The 25,901-nt window shown below is 35.7% G+C and overlaps 1 pseudogene; it reads right to left on the reverse strand.

The window, feature by feature from the left end:
- Positions 1 to 1,262: 1,262 nt before the first annotated feature.
- Positions 1,263 to 25,901, reverse strand: part of LOC111148253 — a 30,379-nt pseudogene continuing 5,740 nt past the window's right edge.

The raw sequence follows: 25,901 nt of genomic DNA on the forward strand, positions 1-25,901 counted from the left end.
ACCTGAGCGGAAGGCAGTGACTTAACCAACTGAGCCACCCAGGTGCCCCAGAAGAGTTCTTTTTGGTTTGTTTTTAATATAGGAGAAAAGGGAAATAGATGTATTAAAATTATTTTCATAAGTCAGAGAGAGACAAATATCATATGATTTCACTCATACGTGGAATTTAAGAAAAAAACAAACAAACAGATGAACACAGGGGAAGGGAAAAAAAATGGAGAGGGAAGCAAACCATAAGAGACTTAACTATGGAGAACAGCGTTGCTGGTGGGAGGCAGTTGGGCTAAATGGGTGATGGGTATTAAGGAGGGCATTTGTGTTGAGCACTGTGTGCTACATGAAAGTAATTATTCACTAAATTCTACTCCTGAAACCAGTATTATACCACATATACCACTAGAATTTAAATAAAAGTTGAAGCCCCCCAAATTAATAAAGTCAATCTTCTAACTTTCTCCATTGTATTTAAGAAATAATTGTGTTTGGGGCACCTGGGTGGCTCAGTGGGTTAAAGCCTCTGCCTTCAGCTCAGGTCATGATCCCAGGGTCCTGGGATCGAGCCCCGCGTCGGGCTTCTCTGCTCCGCGGGGAGCCTGCTTCCCCCTCTCTCTCTGCCTGCCTCTCTGCCTACTTGTGATCTCTGTCTGTCAAATAAATAAATAAAAAAATCTAAAAAAAAAAAAAAAAAAAAAAAAAGAAATAATTGTGTTTATAGAAATACCTTCAAGTTGGTTTCTACGCTTTTTGATTTTACAAACTTAATTTACTTTGTGTGGCATTCATCTAGCAAAGGTATATAAATATAAACACCAAAGTTTGACCTGTTATGTTGTGTATAGTTGCACACCTGTTTGTGTTCTAAAAAACTAATGTTATATACCTGTGTTATTTTTTTTAACTATACATAATCATGGAAACTAAACAGGAATTAATCAACACATTTCATTAAGGCCTGATACCTGGTAAACCTTGCCTCTGGCTGGCATGAGTCAACAACTATGGGTTAAAGACTACATTCTTATTGCCGTCTAAGTACCATCGGATGGATGTTTTTGTAAATAGTTCAACTGCATTTTCCCAGCAATTCACTTGAGTAACAAAAGTAATTTTTAAAGAATTAAATAGTAAAACATATTATGCAATTAGAAAATAAACAAAATTATCTTTCAGGGGACGGTTTCTGTCAGTTGAAACAGTTAATATTGGCTTCTTTCTCCCCGCTCCAAAGCAGTCTTGTCTTTCCTTGGCTTCCAAGAATGTGTTTAGTCTTGAACTGTGTAGAGGTGAAACATCAAGGCTACCAGCAGCGCTAAGATGGCTGGGATCACCCAGTTGGTCCACCTCCTGGAATTAGAAATAGGTAGTAATGAGAGTTTCTGAAGGCTTGGTTATCCTTGATCTGTCATCTGGATGAGTGGTGTATGATTGGACATTTCCTGAGCATCTGTAATGGGCCCGACATCCTCAAAAATTTTCAGTCGTATCCTCTCCAGCTTGTTCCCTTAAGACTTCCTCCCCACCAGGGTGCTCCTCTGAAAGCTTGGTCAAATCATACACCTTATGGTACAGGATCAGCCAAGTGCTTTTGCTGTGGTTGTGCTTCTGGATATTTTCCAGGGTGTAGTACTCAATGGTCTGGTCCAACTGCCCAGCCCTTTCAGAACACAGCCAGCCTCAGGCAGTGCAGACACCAGCCCCCATCCCCCCATCCTGGTGCATCGGAGTATGCATTTCAGCTAGCTGGGCCCCAGACATTCCTGGCACTGTAGCCCCACACCCAGAGCTCCATTTTCTAGAGATTTTGCTGGTATTTTTTTTTTAAGATTTTATTTATTTATTTGATAGAGTTTCACAAGTAGGCAGAGAGGCAGGCAGAGAGAGAGAGGGAAGCAGGCTCCCCACTCAGCAGAGAGCCTGATGTGGGGCCCGATCCCAGGATCCTGGGATCATGACCCCAGCTGAAGGCAGAGGCTTTAACCCACTGAGCCACCCAGGTGCCCCTTTTGCTGGTATTTTTAAAGAACAATTCAGAATAGCAGAATATTGACAAGTCTCATTTCAGAAGATTTTTTGAAGATCAAATATCAAGATATTAATTGAAAATTACTTTTATATTGCTTTAACATATTCAAAGTTAATGATTAGCTTACTTAAGTATTAGTGATAGATACAGCATTTATTTTTAGCATACACTTTGGATTTTGTATAACCCTTAATACAGAAACAAGATACATCTTCTTTCTTTCTGTGACTGTAATGTAGAATTGCATTCCTGGAGTGTGTGATTTTATGGATATTTTCTAATTCAGTATTTCTTAAATGTCATTCTACCATAATACATTTTCACTAGTTCATAATACAGCAAAACAGGACACTTTCATAGTCCTACTGTTTCATAGTCCTACTTCTTAAATCATACATTTAAGAAATAGCCTCTAGTGGAGAAAGGGGAACCCTCTTACACTGTTGGTGCGAATGCAAGTTGGTGCAGCCACTTTGGAGAACAGTGTGGAGATTCCTCAAGAAATTAAAAATAGAGCTTCCCTATGTCCCTGCAATTGCACTACTGGGTATTTACCCCAAAGATACAGATGTAGTGAAAAGAAGGGCCATCTGTACCCCAATGTTTATGGCAGCAATGGCCACGGTCGCCAAACTGTGGAAAGAACCAAGATGCCCTTCAACAGACGAATGGATAAGGAAGATGTGGTCCATATACACTATGGAGTATTATGCCTCCATCAGAAAGGATGAATACCCAACTTTTGTAGCAACATGGACGGGACTGGAAGAGATTATGCTGAGTGAAATAAGTCAAGCAGAGAGAGTCAATTATCATATGGTGGAGCATAAGGACTAACATGGAGGACATGGGGAGATGGAGAGGAGAAGGGAGTTGAGGGAAATTGGAAGGGAGACTATGGACTCTGAAAAACAACCTGAGGGTTTTGAAGGGGTGGGGGGGTGGGAGGTTGGGGGAGCCAGGTGGTGAGTATTAAGGAGGGCATGTATTGCATGGAGCACTGGGTGGGGTGCAAAAACAACGAATACTGTTAGGCTGAAAAGATATAAAATAAATAAAAAAAATAAAAAAAAGAAAATTCACATAAAAAAAAGAAATAGCCTCTATTTTGAGATTGTATGATTTAAGAAATATGATTATATGATTAATGAAGTAGCCTCTATTTTGAGATTATACTCTTACTGTTATGAATTTCCATAGTCCTGTTACTTAGAAATTGTGGTAATAATAGATGGTGGTTGGCATAGATTTATAAGATATACTTATTTGACCAAATAAAATGTCTATAACACTTGGCAGAACTATAAATATTTAATTTTGGAATTTCACCAGTCCTTCAAACTTAGAGGATTAAGAACTACTAATTCAATTATTGTGTAGCTCTTCAAAATCCTAAGCAAAGAAAAAAAATTCTAAAAAGCTCACCTAAAGGAAATCTGTGTTCACATAGTGATAAAAACTCAATCTGTTTGAAAATAAATGTTCAATTGATTCTAGTAATTATGAACCCTCATTTTTATCTCTATTCTAAGGTAGAGTTGGTCCTCGGTACTGATGTAGTTTTTAATTAACTAATTTTTAGATTTTACTTATTTGAGAGAGAGAGAGAGAGAGAGAAACGGTGTACGAGAGAGGGGAGGGTCTGAAGGAGAAGCAGACTCCCTACTGAGTGGGGAGCCTGATGGGCTCCATCCCAGGATCCTGGGAACATAACCCGAGCTGAAGGCAGATGCTTAGGCTAACTGACAGAGCCCCCAGGTGCCTCCTGATGTAGCTTTTGGTCTTGAAATTTAGGTGCAGTGAATTGAACTAACGCTATTTTTCAGTGCGTGGCTTATCTTTCTCTTGCAAATCCAGTAGTAACTGGGGTTTAATATCTTTCTCATTGGTCTCTTCAAAACTTTCTCTTTCCTTCTTTCTCTTTTTACTCTCATACATCACTTTCATTTCCCCCTCTTTGAAAACTAAATGTTTTTAATCTATGTATTTTAATTTTGAATATGTTCCCCCAAAAGCATATTGTTTTATATGAACATATTCTCAATTAATATAAGTAGTATTATCTTATATTTTTCATTTTCTTTCTTTTAAAATTGAGTCTTCCTTTTTGAGATTGTTCATGTTCTTAATTGTACATCTAATGTAGCTTCTAACCACTGCTTACAATTCTATAGTCTGTGACAAGAACTTAGAAGATTTCTTAAACTTAAAAACCGGGAATGAGGGGCACCTGGGTGGCTCAGTGGGTTAAAGCCTCTGCCGTTGGCTCAGGTCATGATCCCAGGGTCCTGGGATCGAGTCCCGAATCGGGTTCTCTGCTCAGCAGGAAGCCTGCTTCCTCCTCTCTCTCTGCCTGCTTTTCTGCCTACTTGTGATCTCTGTCTGTCAAAAAAAAAAAAAAAAAAGCCTGGAATGATAACATGGCATGAAATTAAATATTCTGTTCAATTAGGGACTCCTTGGACAACAGTCACTGATTGGAAGTAGAAAGCTACTTGCAAAATCCAATAATAATTGGGGTTTAATATTTAAACTATGCAAGTGACTCTTGCAAATCAACTAGAAAAATACACCCCAGGAAAAAGGTAAAAATAGATTGACACAAAACTTAAAGAAGAGCAAATTTAGAAAATTAAGAGGCCTGTGACAAGATGGTCATAATAATGAGTAACATAAGAAATGCTAATTAAAGAAACATTGAAGCTATGACTTTAAATCACTAGACTAGCAGACATTAGAAAGATGGATACTAGCAACTGAGACCTGAAGGTGTAAGAATTCTATTGCACTCCTGGTGTTAGTGGAGAACAATGTAGCATGACTTATTAAGAAGAAGCGTGAGTGTAAACTCAACCATTCTACTTCTGAGTCTATATCTAAGGAGAATTGAAGGGATATTCTTTGTGGAAATGTTCGTGGAGGTGAGCTGGAAGCACCCTGGATGTCTATTATCTGGGCAGGGACAGATAAACCTGGATGCCATCACTAGGATAGTGGGTACGTAAAATGTGGAGGATATGGGTGTTCAAATGTCAGCCATCATAAAAGAGTTCTCTGATATTTAAAATAGTTTGTATTTTTCTGATTTTAAATTTGAAGTCCTTTAAAGTGCTCATAGGTCACATAAGAAAATAAAAGTGCTATATGTGGGATTTAAACAAACTAAAAAGTACAAAAACCAAGCTCATAGATACAGAGAAGAGATTGGTGGCTGCCAGAGGCCTGAGGGTGGCGGGGGGGAGGGGTTGGTGGCGGTGGTGAAATACGTAAAAGAGGTCAAAAAGAACGAAATTCCAGTTAAAAATTAAATAAGTTATGAGGATATAATGTACAATGTGGTGACTAAAATTAATAATACTGTATTGTATATTTGAAAGTTGCCAATAGAGTAGATCTTAGAAGTCCTTATCACATATCCCCCTATTTTTTGTAACTACGTATGGTGGTGTATGTTAACTAGGCTTATTGTGGTGATCATTTCACAATATATACAGATATCAAATAATTATGATGTATACATGAAAGTTATAGAATGTTATGTGTCAGTTATACTTTAATTAAAAAAAAGGAAAGAAAATGAAAGTGCACTTTACCAAATTTTTAATGTCTGAAGGCTACAGAGTAAGGGCATGGTTAGGGACTCCTGTGATCTGCCCCTTATCTTCAAAAACTTTCTAAATAAAAATAAAATACAATACATGGAACAGTACTTAATTTAGTGTAATAGTATTAAAAGGATTACAACTTAAAAATGCAGTCTCCAGCTGTATCTCTTTTAATCATCAAAACAGTCTTCCCTGTTGGTGCCACTTTCAACTCTTAGCTATTTTTAAATATTTACCTCCATATTTTAAAATTATGTAATCATACTATGCTCAATTTATGATTTTGAGATATTTATTTAAACTTGAATATGCTATTTCGGTTTTTCTTTTTCAGGCAGTTATGCTATATTGGAACCCCATATTCCCCATATTTCATTCTTCTTCCCCCTCCGCCATCCTGCTCCCCTGCCCTGCTATCCACCGTGGTGCCTGGTGTCTCTGAATCTCTTGTTCTACCGGTACAGAGAAGGCTGGTTTCTCAGGATGGTCGGTGGTGGTGGTTACAATTATTCACTTAGAGTTAAGGAGCTAATGGTAGGGGCCTCAATATTTAATTGTTCCTTTTTAGACTTTCCACCAAACTTCCTGTTTTCCTTCACTCCTCCCCAACTTGTTTAATTCTATCACCTCTGAGTTTGAACTATGAACATCATCATGGATCTGTGGAACAAATTTCTTCCAATTATTATCTTTGGAAATCTCTGAGGTATAACAGTGACCATTTTGCTAAGTGCATTACAGGTCTGTCTATTTTCTTCTTACATTGTATTTTGGGTTTGAAGATATCTCCCTGTTTTATTAAACATTGTACTTCTAATTTTTTCTACTTGTAAGTTTTGGGAGATTACCTATCAAATGATAGAACAGTTTATGTAGAAATTCTACATAGGATTTTCAAGCATGAGTCTATAGATACTTTCCGGTCATAATCTTCTAGGACTAGGTTTCCTTAGAGAGCACTTTGTATAAATGTTCTCATAGGGCGTTATTATTTCACATGTACTTCCTTAGTTGCTCTTCACAACATCTCTGCTTATTAAATTCTATTACTTTCCCAGTTTGACAGATGAAGAAATAGAGACTTAGAGGTTTAATCATCTGCCCAAGATCACAAGACTTCTAAGGGGCAGCACTAGCATTGGAACTTCTAGCTCCATAGCCCAGCCTTAGCCTTCTGTGCTAGCAAGAGCAAAGATAATTGTGACTTCTTGCAAAACCAGGGCTGGTGGGTAGATTCAATGAGCTACAAGGTGTATATTATGTAGCTCTCAAAAAAAAAAAAAAAAAAAATTAGCTTCCTCTACTTTCATCTTTATTTTACCATTTAACATGGTATTTTCTTTTAAATATATGTATCTTATTTCCTTAAATAGATAAACTTGTTTAATGGGAAGTTATTCACCCATTTTGTAGTCATTCTAAAGCCAAACCCATTGCTTTTTGGCTGAATATAGAAGTTAGAGCTCAGTAATTACTTTTATAATAAGTATTTAGAGATTGTCTTTTGGTATTTAAGATGTTTCTATTAATATAGGTTATTACCCAGGTATTTTTAATATGCTTAAAATATCAATTTTGCAAAACCTTTTTACAGAGCCTGTATTTATTGGTTATTATTAGAGAGGGATAAAACAGATTTGAGTATCATTGTGAAAATTCTGAAATAAAATTAAATTTTACAAGACTCTCTGTAATTATAAAATGTAAATTAAAATAATACTTTTTAGGGACGCCTGGGTGGCTCAGTTGGTTGGACGACTGCCTTCGGCTTAGGTCATGATCCCGGGGTCCCGGGATCGAGTCCCACATTGGGCTCCCAGCTCCATGGGGAGTCTGCTTCTCCCTCTGACCTTCTCCTCGCTCATGCTCTCTCTCACTGTCTCTCTCTCAAATAAATAAATAAAATCTTAAAAAAAAAACTTTAAAATAATACTTTTTAATAATTTGAAGTAAAGAAATAATAAGGTACACTTGACTGGCCTCTTAAATTTTGGGGGTGGGGTCATCATTGTCTCACAAAGGCACTTGATTATGTCTTAGTATTATAACAGACTTCTAGGTCCAGATTACATGCTGAGTCTCTAATTTAATTTCCACGGAGATTAAAAGTCCAGAGTGGCAAATACAGTCAATAATATTGTAATAACATTATAGTAATGTATAGAATTGTTGAATCAATATGCTGTATGCCTAAAGCTAAAGAAACATTATATGTTAATTACATTTCAATAAAAAAATTCAATCCAGCACAACATTCTTGGCCCTTCAAAATATGGTTCAGTATCCCTTTTAAATTACATTTTTACATTTTTCCCTACTTGCTATTGTTATCTTGGCTCATTACTCCCAAACATGTCTTCTGCTTTCTTTCTGGCTCTACTTGTGTGGATCCTCTGCTGAAATCATGTGCATCTTTCCAGGTCTTTCCCAAATTTTATCTTCTCAGTGAGGACTTTCTTAATCCTTTCACCTATTTTCCTGAATTCTTACAGTCCAGGTTGAATTGGCAAAGCCATTTTGTGTATCAATATTCCAATATTATTGTTATATGTTATAGCAGTATAATTCTGATACATACTCTATTTCTTCCTCCCATCTTTCAATTTCTACCTACTCTCCTACTCCATGCTTCCAGACTCTTGAAGCAGGAGCCAAATAATAAATGAATCCTATTGGTCTTTGTGTAATAATAGTGATAGTAACTTTTATAATAATAACAAGAACAACAATAACAATGATACCTGAAATTATTGAGTGTTTACTAGAGGTAGATGCTATAGTTCTGTTGCAAAATCATAGCTCTTTCGTCTACACAACTTAGAGTGACATAGGTATTATTTTTACCACATTTTCTAGATGGGGAAATCCAGACTTGGAGAAGTAACTTGCTCCAAGACCACACAGCTAGTGAGTGGTGGGGTCAGGATTTCACTCCAAGCATTAGGATTCCAGAGCACGTGTTTTGAATCACTACACCATAATCTCTACAGCTTTATTGCCAATAGTAGAAACTCGATAATTTTTTTAAGTTGAATTTGTATTTCCAAAGAAGTATACATTTACATGTCAAAATATGATGCAACATGGTTAGTCTATTTTACACATGTGCTTTCTTCAGAAACATGCATTGTAAAGGGTATTCACAGTATATTACTTTTTATGGAATATTACTTTTATAAGAATGGATATAAAAACTCTGTAGTATAGAAGATTAGACAATATGGCTTGAAAAACACTGAAATCATTTGACTATCATATCACTTGAAGAAATGACTTTTCAAATCTAAGTCAATAACTTTTCCCATTAAAAAGCATTGTTCTTAGAAATTATCAATGATGCATATTGTTATTGTTTATTACTGACCATTTTTTGACTTATCTTTTGCTGAACAATACAAACTTATTTTCTTGCCTATTTACTCCAGACCAAGGAGGGCAAATAGATTTTATCTCAAGGATCACCTGTGTTTTAATAGTAGCTACTTAGAACACTGAGTTAAGAAAGAATCTGAATCCTTGCCCAGGGGCTCCGTTGAGTGTACTATGATCAGTTAGAAATATCTGATATGAACGTAGGACTGGTACAAACACCACCGAGCCTGCCACACACTTACCATTCCTGCTGTAGGCCGTTGTCTTTTAGTGCCCTATAGATACATGCTGGTGTGTAAATGAATTTTGGTATTAAGTAAAACATAACTGATAAGGAAATGCTTGGAATACAGACAGTTATTTGTTCTGAGCTAGGTATTTTTGAATAGGTCACACATTATATTAATTTATAATGTATGTAAGCTATAGATTTTTAGCATTATCTCTGCTAATGTCTCTGTCATCACTATATTATGATCTATATATTCTTATTATGTATCTTGGCACTATTTTCTTATCTTTTTATTAGGCACTGTTACTGGAGAGCTTTCAGCCACTCTGGGTGATGCCAAAGATACATTTCACTAAAACAGTAATTATGCTTCTGGCTGGACCTTTGCCTGGTAAAATGGAAAACATATAAAATATGTGGTAAGTTTATTAAATTCTTATCCAGCTTTTCTCCTCTCGGATTTTTTCTTTTGTACTTAGAGAATAAGGTAGTCAGTAAAGGTATTGGGTTATAGTGATGACAGTCAATGTTTGTAAATAATCTTACCTGCTGTTTCCTGGGTCCCTTTAAATCATAATTCTACAGCTTGGTTAGTCTTTCCTACCCTCCGTCTAATAGTAGTTACACTTAAAGTCACTTCTACTTACAGACTTCGCTTTTTGTTAAGGACGTTGTCCATGTTTTGAGTTTTTTGTTTTTGTTTTATTTAAATTATATAAGAATTTCAACCTGAATGTGAAGATAAATGATTACCTCTAGTTTTTAGGAGTATCACGTGCATTGTTTATGCTTATTAAAGATTAAATCCTACCGATTCACAGACCTGTACCCCAGGGGCTAATAATATATGTTAATAATAAATAAAAAATTTAAAAAATGGTATAGCTAATTTGGGTTTTGTTGGAAATATACCTAAATTTTGCCACAAGTCTCTCATGACATGTTTCTCTGCCTGGAAGTTTTCATTCACATTAACACACATCTTTACCTATTTGAATCCCAGTGACAGAGATTTCCATATGAAGTTCTAATAAGTGATAAAAGCCTTTAGAAATATTTACCATTTTAATGTCTACATGGCTTTAAGAAGCTGAAACACTATTCCTCATGATATGGGTTTGTTTTTTGCCTAGGGTAATAAAAATTTCAATAAGCATTCTCTCACAGATAACTTTTATCTTCATCCCACAGTTGACTTTAATTATGTATAAAATTATATATGTGAAATTAACTTTGTAATAAAAATGTTATTCTCATTGTGTTCAGGGTTCTTAGCTATAGGCACTTAGGCTCACTCTAGCTAGTTTAAATAGAAAAGGATTTATTCAGGTTGTTAGAGACCTTATGGGATCACTGAGGGAGCTGAAGGAATCGACTTGAGAGAAGCAAACTGCTAAGGGAAACTGCTGGGATATTCTACGGCCAAATGCCCCAGGTTTTTTGATAGATAAATTATTAAGGGCAGAAAGGATGAAGGATGAACCTATAGATTAAAAAAAATACTTAAAAGACACAGCAAATTTTTAAAAGGGGGCTAAGATTAAACTATGGTGTCTTGGGATACCTACTGTTAAAAGATAAGTTGAGGCATATTAAAAATTTCAAGAGTTTATTTGATCAAATAATCCATTCCAATTGGACAGTGCCTAACTGGAAGTGGTTAGGAGAAATCCATCAGTAGGTGCTGGGATGAGCACCTTTTATAGAGAAAAGGTGGAAGCAAAGTAAGAAAATTATTGAATGGCTATAGCTTAAAGTCTAGTTGATTGTTTGTGACTGGCTGTCGTTAGGTTTCAATTTCATAACTGTGAGGCATTTGCAGGCTTAGGCGTTTTGGTTTGCTTACATTCATAGGTCTTAGCATTAGAGTCATTTTGATCTGATGGTCTCCTTGTTTAATTAATTAATACTTAGGTGATAAAAATACAATGAAATAGAAGGAAGTAATTGTTATAAAATGTCAGGATAATGATTATATTTAGGGGAAAGAGGGACTTGTTATGGTGATGGCTCACATGAAGGGGCTTCTGAGTGGCTTGCAAAATTCTATTTTATGATCTGGGTGGTAGTTATAAGTGAGTTTATCTTAAATGTTATTCAGTTTTTCTCTTTTCTCATATCTGTGTGTAATTTGAAAACATACATGAATAGAATTAGAAGGTATTTGCTAAGCGAAATAAGTCAATCGGAGGAAGACAATTACCATATGATCTGTGTGGGATATAAGAAACAAAACAGAGGATCATAGGGGAAGAGAGGAAAAAAATAAAACAAGATGAAATCAGAGAGGGATACAAACCATAAAAAACTCTTAATCTTAGAAAACAAACTGAGGGTTGGTGGAGGGATGGGGTAACTGGGTGATGGACATGAAGGAGGGTACATGATGTACTGAGCACTGGGTATTATATAAGACTGATGAATCACCGACCTGTACTACTGAAACTAATAAGATAGCATATGTTAATTAATTGAATTTAAAAAGAAAAGTTAAAAAATAGAATTCAAAATAAAAAAACATGTTAACATGTCAGTAGTATCAACTTCTTACTGGAGAAAGATTACTTATTTAAACATGCTATGCTTGCATATATTGTGTTTTTATTGGAAAAGTTATACTGAAGAACTTTTTTTTTTTTTTAAAGATTTTATTTATTTATTTGACAGAGAGATCACAAGCAGGCAGAGAGGCAGGCAGAGAGAGAGGAGGAAGCAGGCTCCCTGCTGAGCAGAGAGCCCGACGTGGGGCTCGATCCCAGGACTCTGAGATCATGACCTGAGCCGAAGGCAGCGGCCTAACCCACTGAGCCACCCAGGCGCCCCAATACTGAAGAACTTTTAAATTTGATTTGTACCTAAAAACTATTTTAACATTATTGTACACACCAATGTACTCAAATATAACGTGCAAATCTGTTCAGACAAAAAGCAAATACATATATTCTTCTAGTCAGGTTTGAATCATTGAATACCCAAGTATTGAAAGTTAAAATACGTAATGAATATGATTGACTATCAAGATTATTAATTTTCAAGAGTGGACTAGTGGCCTGAATTCAGATACTGATTTCTTTGTACCTTTTTAGGAATGGCTAGATAACTCACATTAATTGATTTAGATGTAAAATTAGACATTATAGTGAAACCATTTTTTCAGTCTGTCCCAAAGTTCTTTCCTTCCCTCTCTTGTAACATGGTAACCACAGGATTTCCTTTAGGGGACTGACCCTTCTCCATTCCCATTCTGGTGAGTTTGTGATGACAGTACACTACCTCTTGCTCGAGGATCAGCCCAGGAACAGGTAGTGGCCAAGATGGACCAGAGGCCTTCTCTGGAATTCTGTATTTTCCCTTTCAAAGGGCAGAGATCTCTCCTTGCTTGTGGTCATTTGATGAGTTGGTATGTACCTAGAAAAGAGAGTTTACTAACACTCTCACAGAAGTGGTTCTGAGCCCAGAGAGAGAGGGTAGCTAGAGGGTCTGATAGTGTTATTTGAGGTCCCATTTCATATGAATCCAGATCCACTCCTACAGTTCCCAGTTACATGGACATTGCATTTGTACTTATACTAGTTTAAAGTAAACTTCTACCATTTGTGAATTAAAGAGTTTCAACTACTTTAGGGAGCATGATAAAATATCTTTTAAAAAATTCCTTAATATTAGTTGAAAATGGCCACAATTATCACCTTTACACACAAAAATAGGACAGAGAAAAATTATGTTAATCAAGCATCTGAGTTCTAAACTACCAGCTAACCTGATTTTTTTTTGAGGTGGGGGGGTGTTCAGACTTTTGGATTCAAGTAAACATTTAATAAAGAAATTTGTCAAATTTAATCAGTGAACCTGGTGATTGTCAATTAAGCTATCCTGAAATATCTCCTTCTCTTTAGCACTTCTTACACATTCACTTAAACATATATATATGTATGTATATAATTTATATATAATTATATATATCAATATAATATTTGCTTATCTATCTATCTATCTCACATCACCTACCATGTATAGAGATTTGCTAATGACAGAAAGAAAGGAGGTTTTATCTTGAAGTTAATAATATATTTTCAACTTTCAGATTTGGAAATTAAGCATTTTTGATTCTCAAAAAGGAAAAATAAGTTACTGCATCTGAGGGGTCCATCTGTATATAGACCTGATTTTAATGATGAGATTCTGGACTTTGAGCGTTGACCATTGACCATAGTTGAGCATCTTTTCATATGCCTATCTGCCATCTGTATATTTTCTCTAGTTAGATCTTCTGCCTAATTTTTTAATTGGGTTGTTTGTTTACTTATTGTTGAGTTTTATGTCTTTTGCTCAGCCTTAAAGCTTTCTTAACAAGGAGCCTGAATGTAGGAAGGGTAAAAAGAGAAGTAAATGAACAGGAAGTTGAGGATCTAACAAATATTTTTTTGAGTGGTTGGTTTTGTTTTCTTGTATGTATCTTAAGAATCAAACATAGGAGAAAGTACCCTGGAGCAGAATAGAAGATATTAGAAAACAAGGGGTGGGGCCTGCTTTAGATCCTGCTTCCAAATCATAGTTTATTTTTGGCACCTTTCATGTGCCTCAAAAGTGGGACAGAGAGGTTGGGAGTCAGTGTTGGAAAAGCACCCTCTTTTCTGAGGTTATAAGAAAAGTGAATGGTAAAGCAAAGTAATCAAATAGAGAACCTGATACTGAAGGTATAACCAAGCCAACATCAGTTTGTTTCTTGGTGAGTCAGATACACTGGGTAGAGTTGTCCCACAAAGTCAACTATATTTCCAGCAAATAAGGTGATCACTGGGAATAGTTTCCAACACAGTGACTCCCTGGGGGGAGGATGAATGGGTACCTTTTGTGTAGGGTAAAGATAAATTTTTAGATAGGGAAGCCTTGGCATGGTACGTAGAGGCGGGCATAAGGTCACACATGTACCTTAAGGAAACAGACCTAGATGTACAATGTATGCTATGTAAATGAGGATAAGTCTCCTCCTTGGGCAGGGTTTAGTATTAGAATGAGGTAAAGGTGATTGTTGATCATTCCAGAGGTCACGCACGCCATTGTCCATCAGTACAGGCATGAGTGGGAGGTTTAGCTCAAATAGTCTGGGTGGTCTGTGCCAGAAGGAGGTCTTGTCAGGGCAGTCACTTTCACCTGAGGGGTGGTTTCAGGTGTCACTTGTCTGAATTAAGAAGTAAAGCAGAAAATAAGAGCTTAAGGAAAAATATAAGACAAAGATTAGTGAGTACAAGCAGGTGGACAGTAAAGGTCAGGTCTTGGGGTCTAGCTGATGATAAAGGTAGCTGAGGAGGAAATGCTTCCTGGAGGACAGAGATAACCACAACAATCTGAGGTTGCTGATGACAGGAAATTAATTCAGAACTTGGGTTAAAACATCTGGTTTTAATCCCTGCTGCTTCCACCAGTATCAAGGTCAGCAACCACTTCAACCTCCCAACCCCTAGAACAGCAGAGCTTCTGAGAACTTTTCCAAGTCATAGGATTTCTGGCCTTAATCAAGTCAATCAGGTGAAGTTGCAGCAAACATCATTTCTGAAGCTGTTCTAACAGTTTACTTCTTCTTTTTCTTTTTTTTTTTTTTTTTTAATATTTTATTTATTCATTTGAGAGGGAGAGCTAGAGAGAGTAGGAGCAAGGGGAGCAGCAGAGGCAGAGGGAGAGGCAGATTCCCTGCTGGGCAGAGAGCCTGATGTGGGGCTCGATCTCAGGACCCTGAGATGGTGACCTGAGCCAAAGGTATACGCTTAACCATCTGAGCTACCCAGGTGCCCCTCTTCTTTTTTTTTTTAAATCCTGTCAAAAACAAAGGTCTGTTGTTTCTCTCTTGAAAACCTAGAAAATGCTCTTTACCTTTTTGCATCTGTGACCTATACCGAAATGTTATGCTGAGCCAAAAACCATTAAGATTTAGATAATTTTTTCAATGTTTTTAAGTAATGGTCAAGATAAAAGGTGCCAATATGAAATATTTTTAAGAAAAGTATTCTTGTGTTGGATAAGAAATACAGTGTAATATTTATAAAGAATATAGTCTATCCAAATTTTATTTTTTAGGGTGTTTTCATCATACAAAGCATATATAAATTATAGGTAACCGATCCCATGATATATGCTATATGCAATAAGCATATATTAAAGCATATATTAAATTTTATTTTGGGGGATAAATATGTCAGAATATATGAATTCATAACATGTCTTCTATTCTGCTCTATTTTGTCTCTTAACTCTAAAATAGGCTATATTCCTTGTTGCATATAGACCTGTAGCATAATATCTATTACCTATAATGCAAATGTGCTTTGTATGAAGAAAAAAATGCCCATAGGAATAGTATTTTTATTGTCCTGGGCAATAATAACACTTAATAAAGTTGTTTTATTCCTGAATTTTGGTCTTATCTCTTAGCTTAGTTTTCTGACTTTCAACCTTTCATGTTACCATTTTTTCATCTTTTTTTTTTAAAGATTTTATTTATTTATTCGACAGAGAGAGAGATCACAAGTAGGCAGAAAAGCAGGCAGAAAGAGGGGGAAGCAGGCTCCCTGCTTCGCGAAGAGCCAGATGTGGGGCTTGATCCCAGGACCCTGAGATCATGACCTGAGTCAAAGGCAGATGCTTAACCCACTGAGCCACCCAGGCACCCCCAGTTTTTCATCTTAAAAAATGAGGTTATCTTCCTGTCTTCCATATACCATATACAATAATCTTGGATATAAAAATAGTATTATAGGATGCTTTCATCCCTCTCTGAGGAAAAAAAAATGACATTTTAAATGAAAGTCTGTATAGGGCCATGATTTGAGTCATAGACTTTCTGGTCTACAATAGAGTAAGATGGCATTTTTACATAAATTCTCCCAGATATTTTACAGCAGGGGATTCTGAGATGATCTCCACCTTGTTAGAGAATTCTAATGAAATTAATTTATTGGGAATTTTTATAAAATTTTATTTTTTCTAAGTAATTTTTGTTGAGTAGTATGAAATTCCTTATGTTTCAGGTCTCAAAAATATTTTAGATAGAAAATATGAGGTGTACCATGTTGACATAAAAAAAAACAAAAGGGCATTTCTAGTTTCCATTGTGTCAAATGGGTGACCTTTTGAATCTGAACTAAAACAAATTGGCAATGACAGCTTCAGATTTTCACTGATCTCTCTTGAAAAACATTATTGCAAATTGTATCTTAGCAGAAGTGCTTTTAAAAAAATAATGAATTATTCATGAAAAATCACTTCATCTCATAGTGCACCTGCTGAGAAGGTTTTGCATTGCCTATTAAAGTGTATGCAAAAGCTGTGCAATTAAACCTTCAATATCAGATTTATTTTGCTTTGCTAATACCCTGTAATGCATCATAGGAAGGGCAAGACAAACATGTATTTGAATTCATAGATCATTAAAAAAATAATTAGTGTTTGAAAGGTCACAGAAAAGATCAAAGAAAGACTTGTGGTGGCATTTAACCAGAGTTTGAAATGGGGAGGGACATACCTTTTTCTTTTGATTCGTACTCTTGTCTGTTGCATTTGTACTCTTAATAGTATTTAGATTTAGTTCAGGCCGCTGCACCCAAATTTTGCAGCACTTACACTGATGACGACCTCCAGAAGCTATCACAGAAGACAGGAAGACTATCTCAGTTGATCAAAAAGGCAGAAGAAAAATCTCATGACCAGGAGTTTAAAAACTCAACAATAGCATGGAGGACATTAGGAGAAGGAAAGGAATAGTGAATTGGGGGAAATCGGAGGGGGAGATGAAGCATGAGAGACTGTGGATTCTGAGAAATAAACTGAGGGTTTTGGAGGAAAGGGGGGTGGGGAGATAGGTGAGCCTGGTGGTGGGAGTTAAGGAGGGAACGTGTTGCATGGAGCACTGGGTGTGGTGCATAAACAATGAATCTTGGAACACTGAAAAAATGAAATAAAATTAAAAAAATAAAAAATAAAATGATTGGAATCCTCCCACTTAAAAAAATAAAAAAATAAAACCTCAACAATTTTGTACAGAAGACTTAGGCATCCTCAAAAGACTTTTTAGCTTAAAAATCAAAGCAGTTAAAATGCAGGTGAAGTTTTGCTACAAAACATATTCCCACAAAAAATTTCTAATCCATAAATATACTTCCATTTTGCAGTATGTAATACATAGACTCAAAAACTGCATATTTCTTGGGGTGCCTGGGTGGCTCAGTGGGTTAAAGCCTCTGCCTTCGGCTCGGGTCATGATCTCAGGGTCCTGGCATTGAGCACTGCCCCCCTCGCACCCAACTCTCTGCTCAGCAGGGAGCCTGCTTCCTCCTCTCTCTCTGCCTGCCTCTCTGCCTACTTGTGATCTCTGTCTGTAAAATAAATAAATAAAATCTTTAAAAAAATTGCATATTTCTTTTATCAGGCTTGTGTAACAAAATCAATTCTCTGGTCCCTGTCTCTATAATTATATTTAAAAATATGTCTTCTGTTGTATTTGCATTATAGACATTCATTCACTTATTCATTCTTTCATTTATTCAGTTTTAATCATTTCTTCTTTTATTCAACAAATATTTATTGTGTACAAGTTATGTTTTAATTATTGTGCTAGGCTTCAGTGGTGCAGAGATGAAAGTGGGTTCTTACCCTTAAGTTCAATAGACATGTATATTTACAGTTATACTGCAGTTGGGTAAATGCTGTGATTGATTTGTGCCCCAAATGTTTTGAGAACTTAAAAATGAGGCATCTAACACCTCCAGGTGTTGGAGGAAAGTCAGTAAAGACTCCCCAGAGAAGATTGCACTTGAGGATATCTTGAAAGGTGAGACTAAGTTAGCTACATGGTAAGGAGGAGGAAGGTATTCTAAGGAGATAAAATATACAAAAAGGCAAGACACAGCATTTCACCTACAAGAAACTGCTTACAGGGTGCCAGAGGGTTATGGTGGAAAATATGGTTGGGGGCCAGATCATGTAGTATCTGGTTCTATTGGACTTTGTCCCATGGCAGCAGTCGGCATTGGAGGACTTCAAACTGACAGATAATGATCAGAACTACCGTCTTAAAAGTTTTTTCTAGTGCAAGTACATGTTAGATTTAAGGAGAGACTAAAGGTTGGAAAATTATTAAAGTAATCAGAGTTGGACATGGTAACTGCTCCAGTTAGATCAACAGCAGGAAGGATAATGAGGAGGGAACATACTGAAACGTATTTAAAAGTAATTAACAGGGCATGATAACAAATTGGATTTGTAGGACAGAGGATGCTGGAATGACAGGTATTTGGCAGGTTAGGTGATAATTTCCTTCAAGATGGGATCTATAGAATGAGGCAATTCAGGCAATAGCTGAACCATGCCAAATTTTGGTCAACAGTTGTACCATAAAATAACAGCTAATTATATCAGCAAATTACAAAAGTGCAAAGAAAATTATATTTTGAGAAGATTTGGATTTTATTTCTATTTCTTGAAGAAGCTTAATGCATAAACTTGTGGGCCACTTAAATGCTCAGAGCCTCAATTTACCTTCAGATGCAAAAAAATGGGAGGTTTGGTTACGTGGTGCATAGGGTCTATAGAAGTATTGCAACACTAGAATTTTGATTATGGAAAATTTCCATATCAACAGTCTCAATTAAATACACCTTTGCTCCTGAATAGCCATCCAGAAAACAATGGCCCATGATAAACTTTAGGAGCCAAGAGGAGAGGGCTAGGGAGTATGTGGCTTTCTGTATGGTAGTCTTTTCTTATAATTTACCAATGTATTCTAGAAAAGGCTGATGTTTTCATCTTTATCCCAGAAACAAACTGAGGGTTTTGGAGGGGGTTAGGGGGTGGGGTGAGCCTGGTGGTGGGTATTATGGAGGGCATGTATTGCAAGGAGCACTGGTGTGGTGCATAAACAATGAATTTTGGAACACTGAAAAAAAATAAAATAAAATTTTAAAAAAGAGTGCAATGTTACAATAGTATTTAGTTTTACCAAATTTTAATTAAACAGTAAATTTAGAAATCTAGAAATAATGAGGTATTTCTTTGCTACAACATTAAAAGAAAAATTAAGATATCTTTAACTATATACTTGTATTAAACTTTTAGAGAAAACAGCTCAAGTATAAGAAATATAAAGCCCTAATATTTAAATGTGAGTACCTATTATTATTCTTTAATTATCACTTCTCATTCATTAGGACTTAGATATTCCTTTTTCTGGGCAAAATTTCTGACCACCCTCTCCCTTCCTCCCTTTTCTGACATCCAGGTCCACTGCCTCAATGTGCCCTATATTCTGTTGTAACACATTACCCAGTTGCTTTAACCTCTCTTGGTCAGTGCCCTTATTAGAATATGAACTCCCGTGAAGGCAACAACTTTATCTCCTTTATTTCTATCTTATTTTTATTTCTATTTTATTTATTTCTATTTATCTAATACTCTATCTGGCATATAACTAATGCTCACTAAATATTGGCCAAGTGGGTGAAGGAGTAAGTGAATGAATGGATCTTCCTGGATCTTCCTAGGAAGCTGTGGCGCTCTCATTTCACCTCCTCTGTTAAAGAAAGATTCTTCAACAACCCTGAGAAGGCAACCTGGGTGATAATTAAACAGCAGTACAATCTTTATATTGACCACATTTAGTTCTTCCTGTCCCTCTGTTGAGGATGACTAGAAATTTAATTATGTCGCTAACTTTCTCAATCAAGAGATGGAATCAAATCAATGTTGTTGAAGTTACATCTCTATAAACCAGGTGATATTACTGACCTGCTACATGATTGAACCCACAATGGCAAGTTTTTCTTTTACTTCTGAGTTTTATAGTAAATGGATTTTATGAAATATACACACACTATTAAATTATCTTAGATTGATATTCTCTTCTAGTTCTTTGTGACCAGTCTTCAATGTTGTAATTAATATCAAGATTTGAATACACAAGACACATCAAAGTAAAAACAATTGAGTTATTAATTAGATTTAATAATAACCTATCTCTTGCCCTCTTTTTATTATATTGTCATTCTGCTAGTCCAGGTACTTATTAACTTTCATTTCAATTCTTTTTTTTTTTTCATTTCAATTCTTACAGTAGGTTCATCACTGATTGTACTGCTTTCTGTCTTATCTGTACAAAATCTGTTCTTCCTACTGACTGCTAGAGTGATCTTTGCATAGAGAAGACCGAGCATGTAGTATTTCTGCTCAGATTCCTCTTCCAGGTACTTAAAAAATAAAGTCCTCAGCTTGGTATACAAAGAAAGCCAGGTCTGGACTAGGATTCAAACCCAACTTATCTTTATAGCCTCTTCTCCTGTTATGCATCATAATATCAGTTAAGTTTGAATCTCTGAATTACTTAAGCATAGGCAACGCTTCACTTATGGTTTTCTTTTTATTTTAGCTTGGCATTTTTTTTTCCTGCCACTCTGTCAAAATTCAAGTCTCAGTTCAATGCCACATTACCTGAAAAAAATTCTTTGACTGACTAGCTGATTCTTTTATTAAGTGTCTCTTATTCCTTCAGTAAAATGTATCTTTTCCTTGTTGATGCTTTCATGGTGCTTGAATATCCATGATAGACTAATCATTCTGTTATAGCACAAATAACTAACATTTTAAGTCCTCTAATAATGTTTGAGCTTCCTGAGAGGTGACCTCTGCCTTGGTGACTTTTGGATGCACAACGGCAATAAGAAATAACATGAAAACACAGATCCTGGGGTGGAGGCAGGGTTTTTGGGCCACCTTTCATGATGTAAGATTTCAAGTTCAGAAAATCAGAAAATAATGTTGTTTCTCCATGGGCCTGGTTGAATCAGGCAATTCATATTACCTGAACTCATCGGAGAAGGTTTTATAAGTTGCAGGGCTAACATTAATTTGTTATGGAGATACATTTGTATCTTGTAACTAGGACATGACCTTCTAGATGTGAAGGAAATTGGAAAACAAAATTGGTAATCAGAAGGATGCTCTGAAAAATAAGAGCAAAAGGTTTGTGACGATTTAGGGAGATGTTTCATTCACCCTAGGGGAGAGCTTGAAAGAAGTAATTTATGGTATCGAATATAGCTATTGAGGAGCTGAACAGTTTTTCTGGGGAAAGCAAGTATGTATCTCTTAGATATATGGACCACGGTAGACATAAACTTTTTTTTCCTTTACTCATTTTTTTCCTAGATTCTGCAGCTTTTCTATTTTAACAAGACAACAATGATCTCAGACACATTATAGTAATATTAGTAACTGCTTAATTCCCTCTTTGCTTTGATCAATTGGCTTAAGTTGAAGTTGAAAGGCATATTTGTTAAGGTGACAGATTCCTAGAGACAGCCTGGGCTACTCCCTCAAGGCCTGGGGTCACTTTTGTCTCATTTGTAAACATGTTTACAGGAAATCTTTAAAGCTTGCCACATTTGGAGATGACTATATTTATCTCTTTCATATTGGGTCTTCTTTTGCATCTCAGAAGGTGATCCCTTCTTCTTGGCCATACCTTCTGTGAAGTTTTAGACCATGGTTCCCTTTCCATACCACCATGGCCAATGATCTATGAGTTGGGTCTTACACACCGTGGATAATTAGGAGTCTGATCAATAAAGCACTACTAGTTGGTTTATATTCTGAAGTAATGAAATAATTACACATAGATAAAAAATTAGTATAAAACAAAAAACGTACTCTTATTTAAACTAACTATATTTGATTTTTCTTAAAATAGAAGGAATTTTGGGGTAGACCCAGGAATAGCTTCCAGCGCATTCCTTTCTGCCATATATGTCACAAAGTTATTTTGCAATTTAGTAGAAAACTCCTGACTGTTGGAAAGGTTTCTTTAACCTTCCCTTACTAACTCAGCATGAATTTGTTTACCTTTACTTGTAACAACCTCATTGCGTGTACTTACCATATTATCTTGAGCTTTTTGAGACCTTTAACAAAAGGACTTTGAAGTTGAGATGGAAGATAGCTTTTCTCTTTTGTGACTCTAAAATGATATAAATATTGCTGATTGCTAAAATTAGTTAATAAATAATAAATTGGACTTCATTTTTACTTATAGCTTGATCAGGAATATCAGCAGTAACTCATAAAATAAAATGGAGAAAAGCCCTTGAGGCATTTAATAATGTATCTATATTGTAGGACACAGCCAAATGAAATAAAAACAAGTAAACAAAGAAAAAACACCTTACATTCCCATTAGCTAAAACATCAAGTAATGGTCACAGATAGTGAAAAAAACCATCTTATCTAGTTTGGCATATGTCAGAGCCATGTGTTGATTTGTCTGGAATGGATAACATTTTGAGGCTTAGGCTCCTGATAGAAAATGCCCTTCTTCCCCTTAACCACGAGATGAAGTTCTGAAGACCCCAGAATTGTCATGACAGGGCATAGAGCAACAGATGGTCCCTTAGGCAGACTAATCCCTAATCCCATGTTATTTAATGCCAAAAGCAAAACTGTCAACTCTTTCACGGAAAACATAGAATTCAAAACTGAAGAATTGATGAGTAAACATGAAACTGATTTTGAAATATTTAGTTTGAAATATATTTTATTTTTTCCGCCTTAGCATATATTGTTACTGATTTGAAATTCTAAACCACTGTTTGGATTTAAAAATAAGTTCTCTGGAAATTGCTGGGAAGGAAACTCTCAGGAGGCTTTTCACTAAGTTTTTAAATGATTCCCCCCCCCCCAAAAGAATTATAACATTAGCTTCAGTTATTGTTTGAGTGTTCATGTATTTGAGCAATGGGTCAAAAGAAGTAACCTTTTCAGAAATTTAATAAATGCATTTGAAGCCTATGGCATTTTCATAGAATTTGATATACAGTGGATTCGTCTTGGACCTCTGTGAGCAAGTTTAATTGCTTATTAAGAGGAGAATCTCATTATACTCATAATGTTATGGTGAGATTCTACTATGAAATACTTTTGCTTTTTACAAATAGGCATTCTGCTTTTCATTAAAATTTCTTTTTTATACAAAAATATTCATAAATTTAAAATAGGAATATATGTGTCTTATGGAAAATACAAATGGTATAAATATTTATAATGTAGGAAATAAACTTCTTCCAGTCCTACTCCCCAGAAATCATTACCATTGCCAATTAGATGACTTGCCATTCACCTTTCTCTCCTACATGTGTAATATATGTGTCCTTACACTCACATAACTTTTTAAACTAAAACATGGTGGTGTTGGAAATACAGTTTTGAAATTTGGCATATCAAAAGTTTTAAATCAATTATACTGAAAGCTAGATTTCAATCTATGGCCAAAACAAACAAACAAAACCTGTCTTATTTTCTAAGTGTTTATCTTGAGGAAGAAAATGAAAAAAAGAGCTATTTTGGTTCTATTTCATATTATAATATGAAAATTTCTGGGAAACCTGGGTGGCTCAGTCAGTTAAGCATCTGCCTTCAGCTCAGGTCATGATCCCAGGGTCCTGGAATCAAGTCCAACATTGGGCTCCCTACTCAGTGGGAGTCTGCTTCTTCCTCTCCCTCTGCCCTCCACCTCCTCATGCTCTCTGTTTCTCAAATAAATAAATAAAATCTTTAAAAAATTTCTTATAGAGGCTGGTGAAACAAATGATGAAAACATATCATGGTACATATTTTTAACTAATTTACTCAACTAATAAAATTAAATCATATTGTATGTGAAGCTAGGTTTTGTGTGTTCAGGAATAAAAGTCATGATCTTAAGCAACTAATAATCTGGTAAAATGGAGAGAAAAGTAGAAAACAAAAACAATTACAGAAGTGTACTAGTAGGGAGCCATGGAAACACAGAAGCAGGGTATCCAAACAGATGGAGATAAGTAAGGAATTCTCCCTAAAGTTTAAATATTTTCAGCTCTGAGTATTTGTAGGACCTCTAGAGACAATGTAGTATAGTAGTTAAGATTGCTTTTTCATTTATAAGCTTTATGTCCTTGGGTGAACGCACTTAGTCTCAGTTTTCTCATCTGTAACAGAGATAATGATGGTACTTGCTTAGAATTATTGTGAAGAATAAATAAATTTATGTATTTAAACATTTAGAACAGTGCCTATGCTAAGCAGTAATTGCATGATGAGTACTTAATAGATAATGTTCACTATTTTAAGCTTATTTAGCCATTATGCATAACATATATAAGTCTGCTGCTTAACAGGAAAATGGGGATCTAAAATGGTTATGTGGTTTGGGGGTCATCAGAATTTATGTGCCAGATGAAACCAAGGATGTGATTAAAATCCACCACAAGGAATATCTAGCCTGAGACAAGTGGAGAGAGCCAAAAGGAACACAAACTTACAGCGATGTGGGTGAAGGAGATGGACCCCAGAAGGACTCTTTTGAAGAGTGGTCTAAAAGGAAGGATGAAAAATCAGAAAGTAGTTGGGTTCATAAAAATCAGGGAAGAGGAGAGTTTCAGCAGTAGTTACTAACGTCAGGTATGACAGAAATATCAAATTGTGTACTGACAGAACATTTCACTTTAATTTGGAAACTAGAAGGCCATTAGTAAGTAGCGCCATTGGAAATCGGTTGAAAGCAGGTGGTCATGGATTGGGAATGGAAACAATAGAGAAAACTACTAGTAGAATGATCTGAGAAGACTACAGAAAGTGAGAGGAAAAGAGTCAGCTATAAGTCAAGAAAAGTTTTGTAAAATGGGATTTGATATGAGGTAAAGAATAGAAAAGTAAAGGATGGTGGAGAAAGTATGAAATTAGTGAAGCACAATCTGTAAGGAGGAGGTTGAAGATTTACTGAATAAGGAAGATGGGCTGAAATATAGATAAAGGTAAGAAATTTCAAGTGAAGGATACTTGCCGAGGTGATTAATTTTTTTTTAAATGGTAAGGTGGTAAGTGATAATGACCTTGAATTATGGGATTTAAATACATTTATAAATATCTTAATCTGAGGAAAATGACAGGTGTCTGACCAGGGACAGTTACAAAATTTGTTATCCCTGATTGATGACTTTGGAGACCCTGACTTCTCATGAAGCAAATCAATAGGGTAGTGTGATTTTTGTCATGCAATATCCAGGGCCCTAGCTATAGGGATAAGAAAGTACAGACCTTTGAATTTATTTAGGTTAGGATGGAGTGGAAGGTAGTAATGGGAATTGATAGATCATAGACTCCAGGCTTGTCAGGGAAGGAAATTAAAAAAAAAAAAGCAAAACAAAAAAACAATGATAGTGTAAAAAAATAAAGAGATTAAAGGACTGGAAGATTTTGAGCATGTGAAATGACACTTGTAATGAAAGAAAGTTAGTGAGAGAATGAAATGATGTGATATTTGAACCAGAAAAAATTATGCTTGTAATTCTAGAAACGGGACTGTTTTGGATGTGGTAATGTGAGTGAGATGTACTGAAATGAAATAAAGTCAAAATTCGGTAAATTGGCATGAAATTTAATGTCTGAGAGGAAGAGTCCCATGAAAGTTAAAGAGGATTTACTTGCAGGATTTTGTGCTATATATTAACTCTTTCATATTTCAAACTAGTTAGGGTACTTCTTTTAAAGGGCAGGAGGATAGGGGCTCCTGGATGGCTCAGTCAGTTAAGCAGGTACTTCTTGATATCAGCTCAGGTCTGGATCTCAGGGTCCTGAATTGAAGCCCAGTGTTGGA

Source organism: Enhydra lutris, unplaced genomic scaffold (genome assembly GCF_002288905.1).
Source record: "Enhydra lutris kenyoni isolate GAN:26980312 unplaced genomic scaffold, ASM228890v2 scaffoldscaffold19, whole genome shotgun sequence".
Taxonomy (NCBI): Eukaryota; Metazoa; Chordata; class Mammalia; order Carnivora; family Mustelidae; genus Enhydra; species Enhydra lutris.